A 14,162-nucleotide genomic window follows, 5' to 3' on the forward strand; every position below is an offset into this window, starting at 1 on the left:
GGTGCATGTCCTGATCTCGCTCTGCAGACCAGGCTGGCCTTGAACTTATGTAGATCTGCCTGTCTCTTTAATCCCGAATGCTGGGATTAAAGGCATGTTACAACACTGCCTGGCAAAGTATGGTCTTCTTAATGTGTTGTTGAATTTGGTGTGAGCTATCTCTCATTAAGGATTTTCTCATTTATGTTAGTCAAGGATATTGCCTGATACTGGCCTCTTTTTTAACTTTTATTTACTTGGTTTGAGAATAAGGGTAATGCATCTTGTATGAGAATAAGTTGAAAATGCTCTTTCCCTCAGACTTATAGGATACTAAACTATCTGGAGAACATTGCTGTTAGATGTTGAGATGATATAATTCATCAATGAATTGTCCTGGTCACTGTATGAGTCTTTCTTGATACTCAATACTTTCAGAGTGTTTTTATCTAGTTTTATTTCCTAGACTTTAATTTTCCTTTTGACTTATTATTTCCCTCCTTCTTGGATGTATTTTCTATTTTTTTTTTTTTTTTTCGAGACAGGGTTTCTCTGTGTAGCTTTGCGCCTTTCCTGGAACTTGCTTGGTAGCCCAGGCTGGCCTCGAACTCACAGAGATCCACCTGGCTCTGCCTCCCGAGTGCTGGGATTAAAGGCGTGTGCCACCACCACCTGGCCTGTATTTTCTATTTTTTATCAGGGGAGGGAGGGAATGGCCAGAGATTACAGAAGGACAGTGATGTGTGGACAGATCTTCCTTTCAGACAAAATGTCATTAGTAATGATGCACTGGAAACTGAGGGAGTATTATTCCCACCAGACAAAGTGTGTCTTCATGAACTTCATGTTATTTGGGGGAAAGGAGTTGCTTCAACACCAAGAAGCAGGCTTGGTTGATATGAGACCTATGCTACATGACAGAAAATGGGATCTGAAATTTAGGCTACTTGAAAGGCTCATGGTATATTCACAGGATGGGAAGGATATGGTCAATGTGACTGTGTGACAGCAATGAATCTATCTTGGCTTCTTGGAAAGTAACAGGAGTGGGGTGGGGATACATAGAAGCCCTCTCTGTTAAGGGCATTAGTCCTTGGGGCAAGAACATGGACGGAAAAAATAATTTAATAATTTAACTGAAAAATAATTTAAAAAATCACTTTGGTTTTTTGTCAAGCCATGATTGGTCCATTGCATGTGACATCACACAGAGTCCTTGTGAGGTAAGCTAGATACTAGCCAATCAAAAGGCACTGCCTGAGGCTGAGTTTTGTCTGTACTTTGGAGAATTGGTTGGTTGGTGGGAGAGCAGTTAGACTCAGTTATTTCCCCATATACTTAACCTTTTCCCTGACCTGTTGGATCTGGACATAGTGAGTTTGATTCCCAAGTTCTCAGTTTGGCCTTTTGGCAATTGGCTATTACTTTTTTCTTTCTATTTTTGGGGGGGGGTGTTTTTCGAGACAGGGTTTCTCTGTGTAGCTTTGTGCCTTTCCTGGATCTCACTCTGTAGACCAGGCTGGCCTCGAACTCACAACAATCTGCCTGCCTCTGCCTCCCAAGTGCTGGGATTAAAGGCTTCTGCCACCCCCCCAGCATTTCTTTATTTACATTATTGGTTGGTAGTAATTTTACCCTGTCATTCCTTTTTATTCATTTCAACTGATTTTCCTTCTGTCAACTTCTTTTGTCATTTTTGACTGTGTTCTTGTATATTTTACAAATTTAATGTTATGTAGTAAATGCATAGGATGAAGAATTTGATCATGACTGATATCTGGCTGTACTCTACTTTGATCATATTTATCTGCTATACTTCACTTCCTGGTCCATTAAATTGGACAATTACTTCCTATTATACAAAGGCTATGCCCCTGCCTCCTCATGACCTGGAGTGAACAAAATGTGACACATGTTTGTGGAATTGGCATGTTTGTAGTAACACTTTCACTAATTCCAAGTTTTTGCCTGAATTAGGCATTCCATTCCACTGATGTCTGATTTAGGACTTACCTCAGTGTTGTGCGTACGCTGTGCTCTTTGGCTGTTGATGAATCTTGAGTGTTCCTGGTTAAAGACATCTTGAGCATAAAGTCTCGTCTTATTAACGTGGTGTTGAATTTGATGTGACCTATCAATTACCCTCATTCAGGTTTTTCCAATCTGTCAGTCAAGGATATTGCCTGATACTAGGATCATTTTGAAATGTCTTATATGGTTTGTAAATTAGGGGAATTACTCTTTTATGCAATGTGCTTGAAACTGTGCCTTCCCTCAGTTTTATGGACTACTGAAATACTTGACGGTCATTGTTGCTAGTTGTAGAGATTGGAAAGTTGATTTCCAGTGTGCTGTGGGATGGTCTGTATGTCAAATGTGTTGCTGATTAGTCAATAAATAAAACACTGATTGGCCATTGGCTAGGCAGGAAGTGTAGGCAGGACAAGGAGGAGAATAAAGCTGGGAAGTGAAAGGCTGAGTCGGAGAGACACCGCCAGCCGCCATGATGAGAAACAGCATGTAAAGATGCCGGTAAGCCACGAGCCATGTGGCAAGGTATAGATTAATGGAAATGGATTAATTTAAGCTGTAAGAACAGTTAGCAAGAAGCCTGCCACGGCCATACAGTTTGTAACCGATATAAGTCTTTGTGTTTATTTGATCGGGTTTAAGCGGCATGGGACTGGCGGTTGAGAGAGATTTGTCCTGACTGTGGGCCAGGCAGGAAAACTCTAGCAACACCAGTGTGTTGGTTTTGGCTCCTGGGATTTAGATTTCCTTTGTTTTATTTATATTTATGTTTTTCAGTTTTTCTTTATATTTCATCTTTTTTCATACAGTACATCCTGACTGCATCCTCCCCTCCCTCCACTCCTCCCAGTTGCCCCTCAGCTCCTCTCTCCACCAGATCCAATGCTCCTCTGTTTCCCTTGAGAACAGAGAAGGCCCCCAAGGAAGAGCAACTGAACATGGAATAACAAGATGCAATAAGATTATATTTAATTTTTTGTTTTTGTTTTAGTGATAATTTGTACTTATTTTATCAACTTCCTCAATAAATGTTACCCAAGTTTCATTTTTGAAAATTCAGCCTTTTATTTCCCTTTGGTTTCTTTTTTCCTTTATAAGAAAACATTTTTAAATTTACTGGAATAAATAAATATATAAAACACATAATGTGTATTATGGGTAACATATATGTATAATATATTATAAATTTATAACTGTATATTATAATATATGCTGAGTATAATATTATAATGTATAATTCTACTAGTTTAGAGTTTGAATTCATTGATCTATATTACATAATCATAGTTTTAATCATCACAGTCATACAGTAAGTATAATACATTACACTATACACACATTCCCATAAGCAATTGCATGACACATTTCCGTACATGCCTATACTGTACTTGATCATATTCCCCTGCACTACGTCAGTCCCCCACCATATCTTTGTGACTGATACTGTGACTTTTACACAAGCTTAGCCCTCTCCTTCCTCATGACCAGGAGAGACAAAGTAGATCCTGTTTATGTTTGTGGACCTGCCTTGTCTCCTGTAGAACTCTATCTAGTTGAGCTACTTTCCTTAGAACACAACAGTTCTCTAGTCACTGTGCTGAGTGTGGATTCTTCCCACAGTCTCCTATGTGCTATGTTGTTGTTCCATTTGTTACAAATGTTACTTCTGCCATTCTGACCGTGAACAAAGGGCTCTTTAGTATGTTGGATGATGGAAGTGAAGTATCAGAGACTCTCATGAATGATTTTCACATCTACGTTCATCAAGAAAAGGAGCTCACACTTGCTCCATTTGTTGAACTTACTTGGTGGTGGGATCAGGCTAACACTGGCACAGGGATGAGTTTGGATGTGTTCCTTTGCTTTTTCTTTCTTGAAGTATTTTCTATAACCCTGGTCTTCATTTTCTGCAAATCTTTGAATGATTCAGGGAATCCATGAGATCTGGGCTTTGTCTTGTTTGGAACTGTATTTGTTGCCAGTGCAAACTGGTTGCTTATGACTTATGTGTTTAAGTGTTTTTATTTTACCTTAATTCAATATTTATGAACATGTCTAGGAATTTCTTTCCTATTTTCTAATTTCCTGGGTCATAAAAACTGTAACATCCCCAAAGGACCCTCTGGACTGCAGTTGTAACAGTTACAACATCAACATTTCTATAGTGTAATTTGTATCTGATCTCTCTTGATCAGCTTTGTTAAGGGGTTTGCATTGTGTCACATCCTTGAACAGAAGCAGCTCATTCTTTCAGGGATCTCAGGATTTTCCTTTGCATGCCAACTTTACTTATACCAACTCTGATCTTTCTTATGATTCCTCATCCACTGCCTTGAGTTTAGGTTCTTCTAGTATTTTTTATATCCTTGAAGAGCATCATTAGATTGTTTGGGATATCTCAGATTTCATGACAGAGAATTCCAAGCTATAGCTTTCCCTCCTAAAACTTTTTTTTCTGTTAGCATTGTTTGGGTCTGAAATTTCCCACAAGATAAAGTGGTTGAAATTAAGTAGAACACCATGGACAGCCACATGGAAGAGGACATTCTTGAAAAGGATTTCAGGATGTTAACATCTCTATGGTGTGGTTCATTCAGGGGGGCGAATCTGGCCTGCCACCTTCCCACACATACACAAGTGGCTGTCAAGGTTCTTGAGAAAAACACCAACAGTGTGGCTGACATCAGCACTCAAGTGAAGATCCTTCAGTCTCTGGAACACAGGAACATCGTTCGACTTTTTGACATGATCGACACACTGTCAACCACTTATGTGATTATGGAGTATGTGGCAGGAGAAGATCTGGAGAGCTGTCTCAGGGCACTGGGCTATCTAAAGGAGGAGGAGGCTAGAGGGACTTTCTGGCAGGTGGTGTCTGCGGTTCACTTCCTCCACCAGAGACACATCGTATACCGTGATATCAAATTAGAAAACATCCTAGTCAATGCAGCAGGAAATGCAAAGCTTTGTGACTTTGGGATGGCGATTGAAATCACAGAGGGGCAGATGTTGGAGGAGATCTGTGGCTCCTAGATCTATTGGGCCCCAGAGATCTTGGCAAGAAAACCCTATGATGGACTAGCAGGTGATATGTGGAGCTTAGGTATCATCCTATATGTCCTGGCCACAGTGCACTTTCCATACATGGAAGAAACCCTTGAAGGTATGCACAGGGTCATCACCACCACAATGTGTCCCATTCCCTACCATCTGTCAAACCCTGTCACATCATCATTGCCCAACTACTCCTGGTCCCTATCTGGTACCGATTCACAATCTGTCAGCTTGTGGAAAGAGTATGGTTGGCCCCCTTCAAGAACATGTTCTGCCTGCCACCAAAGAAATCCTGCCCAGGGTCGTGGAGACTATGTGCACCATGGGCTATACCTGTGAGGAGATTGTGTCATCCCTAACTCACAGGAGACAAAATAATCATGTATTAGCTACATGCAACATTCTCAAATATCAGCTGAGTGGTGGGGACAGCCATCAGCAAGATCAGATGCCCTGGCTAACAAGCAGCCCTCCAGGTCCTGTTCACCTCTCTCTCCCCTTGACAAGGAGAGCCAGTGAACCAGCATTTACAACTGGTACACAAGCTGGGAAGAGTCACTTTAAGGTGGAGGGTGTTGAAGAAAGAGGCAAAAGATGCAGAAGCTACACCATGCCCCACAGACTCTCCTTCCTGGAGGCGATGCCATGTTCAGACAACACAGTCCCAGAAAGAGATGCTCTCGTGGCTGATGTCATCAACACTGCTACAGGGGACATTGCAGTCAACAGGGATTCTGTTGACTCCCTGCCTGGCAATCTCTCCTCCCATGAATCAGTCTTGGAGGCTACACCAACAGGATTTCTGAACCTGGGCTTCTGTGAAGAAAATTCATTCCAAGGGCCAGACATTCCCAGTGACCAGCCCCAGGTAGCACCCATGACATCTGGATCCAGGCCATTCAGGGTCAGGAAACTGGTGAGGAAGCGAATTTCCCATGCACTGAGAGCACTGTGCTGCTGCTGCTACCCACCCCAAGGTGAGCCCTGAACCCTTGCATCAGGGGCTTCAAGGAAAGACAGGACAGTGGAGAACTACATGGAGAACAGTTCATTGGGCCATGCAGATCAATTCCTACATTGTCTTTTCAATATACTATTTCAATATCCTTTTGAAATGATGCCACTTTGCATCTCTTTCAGCTTAATCCAGCCTCAGAACTGTTGTGGAACAACTGGGGGTCATAAGTCACTTGGACCCCATGACCCTCTCTACCTTCCTAGCTTTGGTTGTGCTTGTAGGACCACTCACACTGCATGGAAAACAGCAGCCTTTACAACCAGGAATGACTTCATACCAATCTAGGCTGCTCATCATCTTGATCATTTTAACCCTCCATCTTACTCTGTGACTGCCTTATGGACAAAACAGCAAGACCTGTGTAAGTCCTCTGGAGAATGGAGGTGGGTGACAAAAGATATAGGGGACTAATTGGGAAACAGTTTTGAGACAGGAACATGGGACATGAGAGTTGGTGTAAATTAAGCAGTAGAGTCTGTCCTGAGGAAATTTCTGTCAACAAAGTAACATGAAAGAGATGTGTGTTTTTACCTGTGACAGGGGCCATGAACAAGTACGAAATTACCTCCCCTGAAGTGCAGAGTGGGAGGGAGCTAGGAATAGCCAGCAATGAGGAGGAGAGGGCCTGCTCTGAATGTTCCTAGCATGTGTCAAGGCACACAAGTAGGATGCTGTCTTGGAAATAACATCCTGTTCTTTCCTACAGATCTGGGGTGTAGCAGGAGAAAAGTACAGCACTATTGGTCAGTGGAGTCCTGTCCTCCTCAGTGCTGAGTAAGTCCTGTATGTTAAAGTCACTAAGAGAGGCACTTTCTAAATTCTTTCTGGTTTTATTTGGGAAAAGTGAAATGGTCTACTTGAACTACAGGCTTTGTGTGGTGTAATGCAACTGGAAGTATCCAGGTTTGAAACCTGTGTCCTGTGTGATGATATGTTAGGGCTACAGGTTCCAGCATCCATCCTCCAGGTATACGGTCTTAGCTACCATCTTCCCCATCCTTCACCTCACTGCTGCCCCTGCACTGTTGTTGATCATCCCTGAGAGTCACATGTAGCATCAAAAAATGAATGCCTACATCCCTCATGGTTCCTGTGGGACCAGGGTTCCATGGCATCAAAAAGGGCCTCTGTCAACAAGACAGACTTGCACACAGACTTCCCTCTTCTTTGATCACTTCATCACCTCCAAACTGCTTCCTGACTGTCTTTTAGAAGAACTGCAGGGACTGTAAATCCAGTGGGAGATGGGAGAATGGAGATAAGGGGGAGGAACAGGGGAAAGGAGGTGGAGAGGATGAAGAGGAAATGACAGAACCTGTAGAGAGGGGTAGAGTCTGTCCGGAGGAGCTTACCTGAAATGAATCAGGAGAAAAGGAGGTTTTGCTGGGGCAGGTGTTGAAGAAGTGAGACCAGGAACAAATATCTCAAACAGAGCAAAATGTGACCTCAGATTTATAGCCAGCAATGAGGAGGAAGGCCTTGATTGTGCTTGGCCTATGTCAAGGTAGAGAACTATGAGGCTACTTTGAAAAGGGATTCTGATTCTGGGCTATTGAAGAAGGGTGTTGCAAGAAACAAGGATGGAGTCCTCTACTGGTCTTGTCTGACATGGCCTTTGGCAGATGAAATGGCATCTATGTCTTTTTCTCCATAGCCTCCTTCGTCCAGGCTTCCCATGTTGCCTCCCACCTCCTGATCAAAGAATCTTGCATCATTTTTTCTATCTCATGGAGGGATTTATAACTGACATTGACCTTCCATTAACATTGTTCTCCTCCAATGTGGGAAGGTAAGTAGGCATTGCCAGGCCTGATGCTGAGTATTCCCTCTACAAGAACAGCAGCCATGGGAATTCTTTATGACCAATGCCCACCATTGGGGTCAGACTCACAAGGAAACCTTGATCATCATGGATCTCTTGATGACAGCCCCTGGTGCAGTGTGAAGCACTGGTTGAGTTGTAGTGTCTCAACTGTTTTCCAGCACGCCTTCTAGTTAGGGAGCAGCTCATTGATTTGGCAAGGGGAAATGAACTCGACAGGGACTCCAGGGTCCTAATCTGTATGAATCATGCACCTAAAGGTAAGATTGAGTACAGTAAGTATCTGTGTGTGGCAAAAGATAAGTTTCTGAAGTCTGGTCTTGATGTGGTGAAAAGGATCCCATGAGGTGGCATGTGCTAGCATCCCCAACACAGAGGTAAAGTTATCATTGACTTGCTCAACTGAAGAGCAATGGGAGACTGAGAGACTGCAGGGGTGTGACAAGGGAGGAACCATCTTCTCTGTTACAGTTGGCCTCCAGCGCCATTCTGACCATCTGACCCTGGCCTGTGAACAAACACTGATGCAAACTAGAGTCTGTGGCCAGACCTTCCCATTGGATGACAGCCAGCTTGTGCTGTCACTTACTTCTAGAACCCTGACCATCTGGTGAGTCCCATGTGCACAGAAGATCAGTCAGTTTGTTCAGGAAGAGAGAGAAATTTTCAGTTTGTGGGTATCACCTGGTGTCAGGCTGTGTTCCTGTTGCATATCAGTGAAGGCAGGGCTGAGAAATGGTTGAGGAGTCTGTTGAATTCTAGAAATGAGATAGGGAAATTTCCTGAATCCTCATTTGATATTTTACTTTTTTTGAGACTGGATCTCACTGTATGGCCCTGGCTACCCTGAGACTCTCTGTGTAGAACATACAGCTCTGAAACTCATAGAGATTTCTCTGCCTCCTGAGGTCTGTGATTACAGATATGGACTCCCATGCCTGCCTTCAAGTACTGTATGTATAGCATGAATGGTAAATTCCTCCAAACATTTGAAGGAAAGGATACAAGTTCTGTGCTTCTTTCATCTCAACAGGGTCAGGAATTGAACTGAAGGTTCTGTCATCCAGGATGGACTACAAACAGCAGCAAAGTCCGAATCGACCCTTCAGAATAGAAGTCTATGTCCACCACTGTACAGATACCTGGAGGTGAGACCTGCTGTCACGAATTCTTCTGGGGACCCTGGTCAGTGGGCTGCAGGAGGTATGCACTAGCTGACACATCCTTGGGAACAAGGCACAGAGCATGCAAAGGCTGTTCTCTAACCCTTTCCCAGGATCCCCACCTGAAGACCAGGCACACATCCCATGACTTCAACCTGACCAGTCAGGAGAGTCCAGATTGGCTACCTGGTCTGATTGATGAGTTCTTTCCATTTGAGCCTTGAGATCACAGCTGAGGACTCAAGGTGGGTCACTGAGACAGCTGGTGCCTGTCTTGGGATGTTGGAGGCAGAGCTTTCACTTTAAGCACACCAGTGGCAGAGGCATTGCAGGAAGCCATATATTCTAGATAGTAGCTTCCAGTTCTACTCATCTGACACCCAGATACTGTCTGCTTCTCTGCTGACTTCCATGGCTACTCTTGCTCATGGGTCCCACAGTGCTTTTGTTACTTGTCAAAACCACTTTGGGTTGGGTTTTAGGCCACTGAATCTTGTTCATACTCCCTGGCGAATGGAGAGCCCAGGGCTGCAGGTTTCTTTATTCTGAACCAACTAGGACTCTGTGCACCCCACTCTAGACAGTGTGTGATGGTAGAAATGATCAGCCCAAGAACACTGTGGACCAGCCCAGGAAGACCACTGTCCTATTCCATGCCCTGAGTGTTCTGTTTTTCATGTTCTGACTCCTACAAACCTCCAGATTTTGCAAATGAAAGAAGAAGGTGATCTTGGTCCTTTGGGACATGATTGTCACTCCTAACAGTCATCTTCAGGTGTATCTGTTTTCTAAAAAATGTCTAAATTTCGCTCTTTGACCTATGTGCTCTTTGTCCTGTATGCTCTTCATTTATGTATTCAATTTATTTATTTTTTACCATTAATTAATTAATTTTTCTCTCTGTTTATTTGTTATTTATTTCTCTACTTATCAATGTATTTATACATTTATTCATTTATTCATTTAATTTATATATCCAATCTATATATCTTCTACATTAGGTATCTTGATCACATTCATGTCACAATCACTTCACATCTGCCCTCCACCTTTACAACTGCCCCAATAAAACAAAATTTAAGAGAAAAAAAGGAAAAGTAAGATAAATTTAAACAGAGGGAAATGGTTTCTCATAGAAACTGCAGTGTGACAGAGTGAGTCACACTGTAGACTTCTCTGTCCACATATCTTCACTTGTTAGTGCTCATTGAAGAGTCACTGGTCAGTTCTAGGCCTACGGTGTCTACTACACTAATTTTTATTTGATACTGTCATCTGTCCTTTGCAATTGGCACATTAACTTGTTTCACTGTGTGGGTATGCAAATTTAAAACTCTAACATCAATATCACCAGTGCCACAGTACAAACCTGCTTCTAAATAAAGTGCCAAAGTTGATCTGGAGGTGGAAAGCAGAAGATGAGAACCAGAGATTGCAGAGGCAGCAGGAAAGAATTGGCTAAGGGAGAAATTTGGAGAGGATGGAGGAGAGAGAGGGGAGGAGCCATGGGGAGAGGGATGCACAGTAGGTCTAGCTTAAGTGCTGCATATTTCAAGTTCCCCTAGAGTCCCTTCCACATGTCCTTCCTCTTTAAAGGGATGAGCTCTCTACATCAGGAGACACACGGTGGCAATTTGAGGTGTGGCCTGAGAAAGCAGAAGTAGGATCTCTGCAGGAAGTCCAGATGGCAGTGTGCCCACTTCCCCAGCATAAAGGGTCTCTGTCCAGCACAGGAGGAGGTAAGCATCTAAGACAGGTTTCCCTCCAGGAAACCCTAGTTCTCAAGGAAATATGACCCAGGGCTGGTGTTACATAGCATCCTTCTCTGAGGGGGCCGTGAGCCTATACCGGTACAAGCTACCCATAACTGTGGAGACCCTGTGGACCAGTCTGCAGGGGAATAACTAGCAGTACTCATTGATCTGTCCACTCTTCAGATGTCTGGTCCTAGTGAAATGTTTCCCCACAGGAGTGAAAGGGAGCTCCTCCCTCTCCTCCCTCTCCTCCTTCTCCTTCCTCTCTTCCCTCTCCTCCCTCTCCTTCCTCTCCTCCCTCTCCTCCCTTTCCTTTCCCTCCTCCCTCTCCTTCCTCTCCTTCCTCTCCTTCCTCTCCCTCCTTCCCTGCTGTTGTATTTGCAGCCTTCATTTATCCCTGTGTCCTGCCCATCAGAAAAGACACAGTCCCACTGCATGCTGGCCTAGTTTACATGCTTGTGAAGGGGCCTCACTGTAGGGAGTTTCATCAGAACCATATTTGTCTCCTAACAGGAAAGTGACAGCAAGCTAGAGGAAAATGGGTACCACTTCAGATGGAATGCTGGGACATTGCTCCACTTTGCAAGTGAGTAGGCCTTACCTAGCCTAGGGCACAGTGGTCAGAGGTGGGGTCAGCACTCTTAAAACTACTTTGTACCCAGGTCCCACTGGGTACAGTGGTCAGGCCTAGACAGCCTTGTTGACCATAGAGCTAGGGCTTTCAGCTAGGCTGACTGCTTTCTTGTCCTGCTGGGATAATTGTTTAAAGTGTTATCAGGTGCACGTGACAGGCAGACAGCCTCTCCATGCAGTGAAGTATGGCCATTCTGATGTGGATGAATGCCAAGGCTCACCTGTGTGCATCACATGGCTGAAAGCATCACTGAGACCACTATATAACAGCCTGTTTCAGATACTTAGTTTTTGGTTTCTGGTCTAAAGTTGACTCTGGATTAGAGGTAGGAAGAATTAGACTGCCCATACAAGTCTGCCTCAATCCCAAACGTAGGTGATCATTAAGCTTGTGGTACAGAGGAAGAGAGAAAGAGGGAGAGAGGGACAGGGGAGAGAGAGAGAGAGAGAGAGAGAGAGAGAGAGAGAGAGAGAGAGAGAGAGAGAGAGAGATAGAGAGAGAGAGAGGAGAGAGTCAGCTGAGGCATGGCTACAGAGGGATATTGAGATAACTTGGTGTAGGTGGCACATCTCTCCCCTCTGATCCTAACACCATTGAGAAGGAACACTTTGAATCAAAGATGGTGAACATCTTCTCAACACCTGTATGCTGTGACATCCATTCTGTCACTGGCCAGCAACTTAGTCTGTGTTGGGTTCCAGAGACTGGGGCATGGGGATTGACACAACCTAGCAAGGGAAACCAGTCAAGAGACAATGACCTGCTTGCTCATCAAGATCATGGCTTGTCTGTTGGTCAATGAGTAACCATTCTGGCAGGCTTCACCCAGAGGCACTTAACTGAAACCTGGGCCTGTGGAAGGGAGTCTTAGGTACTATGGGCAGGCATAGAAACTCTCAGGAGACAGCACATGTGTATCAGGACCCTAAACCCTGGTCATGGTCTTTGAGAATATGGATTTCAGGTAGCAGAGTTGATGCCCAAGTAGCCAGGTGAGTATAATGTAAACTTTTTATATCACTGGCCACTGCAGAGAGCATGTGGTGGCCTTTAGATTGTTACATGAGAGAAGTCAGATTACGATCAGGCTCACACACTTAACACCCTCCCTTCCCCCATTGCCTGCCTCCTGGAAGCAGTGGGAACAGGTGCAGACAATAAATGCTATTGGTATCAAGATCTTTCCACACACTACCCCAAAGTTGCTCAGTAATATTCACTTCCTTGTAGAGAAAAGTGAATCCACCTGGAGCCGGGTAGCTTGTTCCTTTACACAAAGTCTGACTGGTTGGGACTGTTTACATTCCTCCCAGGTCATTGACACAGATAGGATGACTAGTGTGGTAACAGCCTGGGTCTCCTGTAGTCTCAGAGGTCAACTCCAGAACTCTCATTGACCATCCTTTTCTCCTCAGATCTGCAGGTTCTGTTGGACATGTTCTGTAACAAAACTCATCTTCACCATATGTGCATCCTGTCTCATCTAGGCAAGTGTTCAGTGAGCTGGGTGCAGGAAGCACAGCACCTAGAAACAGACATGTTGGTGGAAACTGCTTTTCCTTCTTGATCCCAGAGCCTGTTTATGGGACAGTAGCAGAGCAGCGAGGACAAACCAATCCCTGCATTCAGGGCTTCGCAGGGAAAACCCACTGAATTCTTCCAGAGGAAGGCACATGGGAAGAAAAGGGTCATTATTCCTGCCTCATTAGGTCCTGAATTCCACCAGAAATAAACCAGCTATTATCTGAAAGGCCACAGGTATAGGGTGGTGAATGAATCTTTTTGCCAGCCTCATCACTGGTCTAACATAAGCTTTTCCTTCTAGGTACCTGGCTATATCCTGAATCGTGGACCCCGAAAATTCCTGACCTGAGTATGCGCACACTAAACATTAGTGACATGGAGGAAAAAGAGTGCCTCTCCCCTCTCCTTCCTAGCAGACTAGCATGCACTGTCTGAGCTCCAGAGGAACTCAGAGGCTGCACACAGCAACAGGAGGACATGCTGTGGAGGACAATGACATGGTTTCTCTTCCACCATCCAACTACAGACACCCACCCCAAATTACCAACAAGATCTGGGGAATCTACAGGAGCGTCCCCCTGTGGAAGCCTCCCAGTGGGTACTTACTGTTAAATTCTGCCCAACTGAGACCCTTTTGCATTTTCACAGTTCGGAAAGTCACCTATGCCTCTCTGTCTTCACAGATAACAAAGAAAACCTGCCTGGGCGGGTAAAGAAATATCTCAGAAGAGCCTTGGGAATTAAATCAGCTTCTCTTTCTGAACTCTAGAGTGGATCTCCTGAGAAGGGCAGTACCCATGGACCACCTGTCGCAGGCCTCCACTTACATGTAGAGGCAGAACTTGCGGTCATACATTTGGCCCATTTCTCACTGGTATTAGGCAAAAATAATTTACAGAGAAATACTGAAGTATTTCATTAGAATTCCAACATAATTTCTATAAACTGGCAGTTAGAATGTTTTGAACCCTGTAGGAGAGAAATCTAAATAATATGAGCTCTCAGTTTCTATCAGTTGTTATTCTAAAGGTGACAGATGTTTGCACTTCATCTATACACTCAGCAAAATCCAGTCTGATGCTCAAACACAAGATGTAACAACCAATGGGACCTAAACCTAGAAGACATGGAGGACAGGAGAGATTCCTCCAGACCCAGATCTTCTTCTTCCAGGACTTCCTAC

The sequence above is a fragment of the Peromyscus californicus genome, unplaced genomic scaffold, assembly GCF_007827085.1.
Source record: "Peromyscus californicus insignis strain IS unplaced genomic scaffold, ASM782708v3 Scaffold_2__1_contigs__length_46816999, whole genome shotgun sequence".
Taxonomy (NCBI): Eukaryota; Metazoa; Chordata; class Mammalia; order Rodentia; family Cricetidae; genus Peromyscus; species Peromyscus californicus.